Here is a 6,000-nt window from a genome sequence, read left to right on the forward strand (position 1 = left end):
ATACTCAACTAAAAATAAATCTTAGAAGACAAATTTCTCAAAAAACCATAAAATAATTCTTAAGAGCTCAAACTTAAGAATATTTAGATGATTTATAACTTCATATGAACAATTCTGAAATGAGCATTCTCATTGACAATTTCATGTCAACACATTTTTTTGCAAAATTACTTCTCAGTACTTGGTTGTAAATACTAAAAACCAACCCAAATTGATTTATGTAGCTTTTTGATACTTATTGTAACTTGCAGTTGACCACATTTTCATGTTTAAATCATTTGGTTATTATCTTCACACTCCTTCCTTAATTTATATTGAGTTATTAACAGTTTGTTGTAACTAATTTTTATATTTGTGATTGTAGTTTTTCTTTTTTCTTTTTTTAACCTTTCTAGAGCTTTATTGGGAGAGAGGAGAGAGAGAGAGAGAGAGAGAGAGAGAGAGAGAGAGAGAGAGAGAGAGACTGCGTGGAGGTGGGAGCGGGGAGAATACAGAAGGGGAGAGTGTGGAAAGAGGGGGTAGTTTTTCTTGAATATACTGTGTTGACTACAGAAGCCTTCAGGACAAAGCTTAATAAGTTTGTAGGCATTTCTACTTGTGGGAATACCTAGGAATAAAATGCCTCAATTATGATCCTACTGAGCTTTCCCACCTCCTGCCAAACAACTGTGGGTTGCATCAGCACCACCTTCAGGATCTCGAGGGCAGTTCCGGTTGCTCCACAGATCATATGCCGTCAGTGTGGGTATCACCAGCCTTAGCTATGGCTGCCAAACTTGAGGCTGTACAACCGTTGCTCTGCTTGTACTTTGTATTTCTCGAGTGCATAACCACCCCTTTCCTGTCATTGTTATTACATTTTTGTTCCTTTTTTTTTTTTTTTAAAATGTAATCTTTTTTTAAAAATTATTTATTTATTATGTATAGTGTTCTATCTGCACGTGTCTCTGCAGGCCAGAAGAGGGCACCAGATCTCCTTACAGATGGTTGTGAGCCACCATGTGGTTGCTGGGAATTGAACTCAGGACCTTTGGAAGAACAGTCTGTGCTCTTAACCTCTGAGCCATCTCTCCAGCCCACATTTTTGTTTCTGTACAACTTCTCTTTTTCTTTCTTTCTTTCTTTCTTTCTTTCTTTCTTTCTTTCTTTCTTTCTTTCTTTCTTTCTTTCTTTCTTTCCTTCCTTCCTTCTCTTCTCTTCTCTTTCCTTCTTTCTTCCCTCCCTTCCTTTCTTCCTCCCTCCCTCCCTTCTTTCTCCCTCCTTCCCTCCCTCCCTCCCTTCCTTCCTTTCTTCCTTTCTTCCTTCCTTCCCTTCTTTTTGAGACAGGCTTTAAATATATAGTCCTGGCTCTCATTATGTAGACTAGACTGGACTCCAACTCACAGACATTCACCTGCCTCTGCCTCCCAAATGCTGGGATTAAAGGCCTGTATCTCCACACCCTGTAGTTTCTATGTATTTTCTAGACATCATACTCATGATTTTCTTTATCCTTAGTCTTTCTGGCTGGACTTCTGAAATGCTATCTCTTCTTTCATCTTTCTTTTCTCTGGCATAGTATCCCTTCAGTGAAGTTTTTTGTATTTTTTATAGTGTGGATCAACAATGTTGAATTCTTTCAGATGGTGTCTGAGAATATCCTTATTTTACCTTTCATTTAAAATATCTTTAAAAATGTAATGGACGCCTCATAATTTTGTCCGTGTGGGTTGCAATATGACAGCTCAATACATATGTCTAACAAATATTGGTCAGAATATGATGACTGACAGAGCCATCACTTCAGACATTTTAAGTTTGTGTTGGGTACATTCAAAGTGCTCTCTGCTGGCTATTTTGAATAAACAATCATTGCTAACCCACTATAGTTATTGTAGTATAGGTGAAGCATTGGTTTTTCTTCCTATCCAGTTGACAAGTATCTATAAATTGATAGTGTATGATTTGTGAGTCAGCTTAAAAAGAGAGACGGTAGAGTCTGACCTTCAACAGACAGGACTGTGTTTATCAGAGTGCACAGTGAGGAGCAGCCTCTCTTCCACAGGAAAGTGAGGGCCTGCCAGGGGAAAAAGCTGTCTGTGACCATTTTAGGAGTGGGGGAGTTTGGGAATGAGGAAAGTGTTTCTCTTCTGCAGCCTCTTCTTCCTGAAATTGTTGATCAGGTGGGACAGACCGTCTGAGGAGACAGGCTGTCCGGACAGACATTCCTTTCTGGGCTGACCAATCACTGCTGGGCAAGGCCACCTGTAATTTCATAAGAATCTTGTTTTACTGCCAAGGCATTCTATCATTGCAAATATTGATAAGCACAGAAAGAAATGGGAAGCAGGAGCCTCACAAGAGGTGAGGAAGAGAGATATCAACTCTTTCTTGATTGCTTGGAGGTGAGGAGGGTCATTGTCAGAGGGTTAGTTCCAGGTCTGTTGAAGAGGGGTGCCTCTGGTCATTTAGCAGGAGGGGAATTTGAACAGGATCAGTGGCAGTGGATCATGAGATTGCTGCCATGCATTCTTGGAGAGACTTTTGAAAAACAATAGAGCAATAAACAGGAGATTTGGCTACAGAGTCAAACCGAGATACTTCCCAGAAAGGAAGGGAGGGAGAGATGTAGGGATATGACAGCCAGTGAGCCAGTGAGAGGAAGTAGGTACAGAGTTGATTCAGGGTGACAGTGCATAGTCCCAGTGCCAAGAATGCTGCTCCAAAACGAGGTAGCAGAAGCAACAGGGAACTCCAGAGCATCAAAGGAAGAGAAGAGGAGAAAACAGAGGACTAGTGTAAAGCATTGTATCTGACCTGGCTTGAAAGCTATGAAGTTCTCTTGTAGCCAGAGTTTTTCCACAGCATCTAAAAGGTCTTTTGCCTTTGTATCAGGAACAAATGGAGCTGTAGTAGGAAGACAGCCATTGGGAGAGCTTATGTGCAACAGTTGGTTAGGTATAGGTATATAAGTAAAACATCTAAAAGAGGATGCAAACAAAAGTATGGGCATAGTAAGGAGGAAAGAACTGATGAGGCCAGGAAGGGAGAGAACTGGAAACCTCCCATAGGAGGAGGTTTGTAGTTGAATTTTTGTCTGGGCCCTGTGTCTTTGGGTCTCATCTCAAACCCAATAGCATTTGTTGGTGTGGAAGCAGCATCGTTTGTGAAGGACGGCACAAGTCCCATCTTAAACCGTGTTCAGATCTAGTTTTGGAGGACTTCAGCAGCTTTATTTAAAACCATTATGAGGCTTACCTCACAGGCAGAGCTTTTGCCTTGTATGCAACAGAGATCTTTTTCCTTTTCTTCTCTTTTCTTTCCTTTTCAGCTTCTTAATTCTTTGGGGCAGGTTTTCATAAGCATAGCTAAATGTATTAGTCAGGATTCTCTAGGAGAACCCAACTTATATATTGAATCTCTCTTGTGTATATATAGATATGTATATCTGTATCTATATAATATAAAAGGGGGATTTATTAGACCAGCTTTTCAGGCAGTGGTTCAGCTAATCCAACAATGGCTACCTATGAACAAAAGCTTCAAAAATCCAGTAGTTGTTCAGTGCATGAGGTTGGATGTCTCAGCTGGTCTTCAGTATGTTAACGAATCCCTAAGAAATAGGGTTTACTGCTAGTGAAGGATTGAATTTTCTAGTAAGAGAGAGAGCAAGCAGATAAATAGATAGTCAACTTTCTTCTTCCTTGTTGTGGGAGCCTGTTTTCAGGTTCCTAGTGGCTTTACCCAGCATATTCGCATAGAGGATGATTAGGACCACGGACCTGAGTGCAGGTGTCTGAGATGGTCTACACTTGGCTGTGCTGGGGGAGGAGGTCTTTTGCTCCACCCCTTGGCGTCTCTATAAATATAAAGGGCCTGGAACCTTTTCAAACGGGTCCCAGAGACAGTTGGGGCCCGTTTGAAAAGGTTCCAGGCCCTCTCGGAGCTATTCTTTATTTTCTATCTGTTTATCTCCGCAAGATTCTCTGCAATAATCCTTCTATCTAATATTTCCTGCTGCCCACACTCAAGAAAACTCTGGGGAACTGTGGGGTTGGTGGGTAAACGCACCACAGAATGGCGCCATGAACAGGGACTGAAAAAAAGAAAAAAGAAAAAAATGGGACTAAAGAAAAAAAGCGGGGTGGGGGGGACTAAGACAAATGAACAGGGACTAAAGACAAAGTAATAGGAACTATAGATAAAGGAAAATAATAGTTTTATTACAGAGTTTTTGGCAAAAGTGTGGGTCAGCCCTGCCAGTGGAAAGGCATGCAAGTGTTATGGAAAATTTGAGGGGCAGGAGTTTTATCCTCAAGAAAAAAGGAAAGCGGACTGGAAGGATGTCCGATGCCGCATCACAAAATTCTTTTCTGTCAAAATTTTCTATCTTCTATGCCTTTCTCAATTTCTATCTGTGAAAAATAGGTATAAGGTATAGGTTAGTAATACAGCGTGGGAAAAACTTAGAAGTGTAAGATCATGTAGAAAAAAATAAGGCAACTAGACAGAAAAACTCTTCAATTTTCTAACTTTGGGGGCTTTGAATGCAAACTGGGGGGAAATCTTTCTTTGGGCTTTATGGGTAGTAAAACTCTTCTTTGAGCTTATGGGAAAGAAAGTTTCCTATGGAAGTTCTTGTCCTGGGGACAGCTGAAATGCTAAGTCCAAGTGGCAGGAGAAAGTGATTTCTCCCTGAGGCAAAAATGGGGGTGTAAAAAGCCAAAAAGCTTAAAGTTCAGAAGTTTTGGGAAAAGTTGGTCTCTCTCTTGGGGGAAAAAAATTCTTTCTCAAACTATAAAGCTTTTCTTGGAAAATTTGGGGGGAAAATCTCTCTAAAAAGCCTTAATCTTTCTCAAACTAAAAGCTCTCTTAAACTTAACTAAAGCCTTTCAGAACTTTCTCTCAGAAGGACAAATTAGAATCACCTGAAGATATTAGTATGGGGGACCACCTGTGATTCGTTCTAAGGGAAAACAACAAACCTCTTAAGACAGCAAAACCTCTCTAAGTTCTGTCTTTCAAGCTTTAACAATCCTCCCTGCAATGCAGAAGGCAAGGAACAAGTTTCTAAAAACCTCTTCTAAGCTCTGTCCCTTCAAGCTAGTGAAAGACAGTGGGTCAGAGTACCCTGAGGGAAACGCTTGGGAGAGTGTGGGTAAAGAGCTACAGAGAGCCCAAAGGGCAGGAAACTTTACCCGAGAAAAGCAAAAAGCCAAGCTTTTCAGTTACAGCTGAGCTGAGGCATCAAGGTTTTTGTTTCTGAGTGAGCCTTTCAGAATGAAAAGGTGCTCCTCATCGTCCTAATGTAAAGATCCCCTGAAGCAATACAAACTGTTAGCATTGTATCCTCACTTCTGACCAAAAACCCAGAAGCGACTGGCCAGCATCTCTGAGTTGGAGTGCATTTCAGGGATACTAGGGTTCCTGCAGTTGTAAACTTCCTGGAGCACAGAGCTGAGGCAGGAAGGTGCAGGACCCAGGGGAAGATTGCTAATGAACAACCAAAGCTAAAGCTGGTGGGAACGGCACAGTTGTCCACTTTCCTACAAGTCCCGGGTTGATAGGTCCACAGCTGCAAAAAGAAATCGGAGAAAAGCTTTCTTATCAGAGTAAGGACCTTTCTGGGAAAACAGTAAAGCTGAACTGTGTCTGAAGCAGTTGCGCTGTTGAGTCAGAACGCTGTCTGGGGAAAGAGCCCAGCCAGGGCAGAACAGAACTATCCAGGAGTAAAGCTTTCTTTCTGTCAGAGAAAGCATCTCTTTAAGAAAAGCTTTGTTTCAAATGACTCGATGAGATGAGGGAGTGTAGCCCTAAGGGGTGATTGCCTCTGGCATAAGCTCTGTCCTTGAGCACCCAGACAAGCAAATGCAACCCACTGGGGGACTGGGCCAGGTGAAAGTTCTGAGGGAAAAACACCTGTCCTAATGCAAGCTTAGATATGGCAAAAACCTCCCTTGCTAAGCTTGATTTATGAACACAAACCTCAGGCCCCCAAAACAGAAACGGACAAAAAGCCCC

Source organism: Peromyscus leucopus, chromosome 2 (genome assembly GCF_004664715.2).
Source record: "Peromyscus leucopus breed LL Stock chromosome 2, UCI_PerLeu_2.1, whole genome shotgun sequence".
NCBI classification, from domain to species: Eukaryota; Metazoa; Chordata; class Mammalia; order Rodentia; family Cricetidae; genus Peromyscus; species Peromyscus leucopus.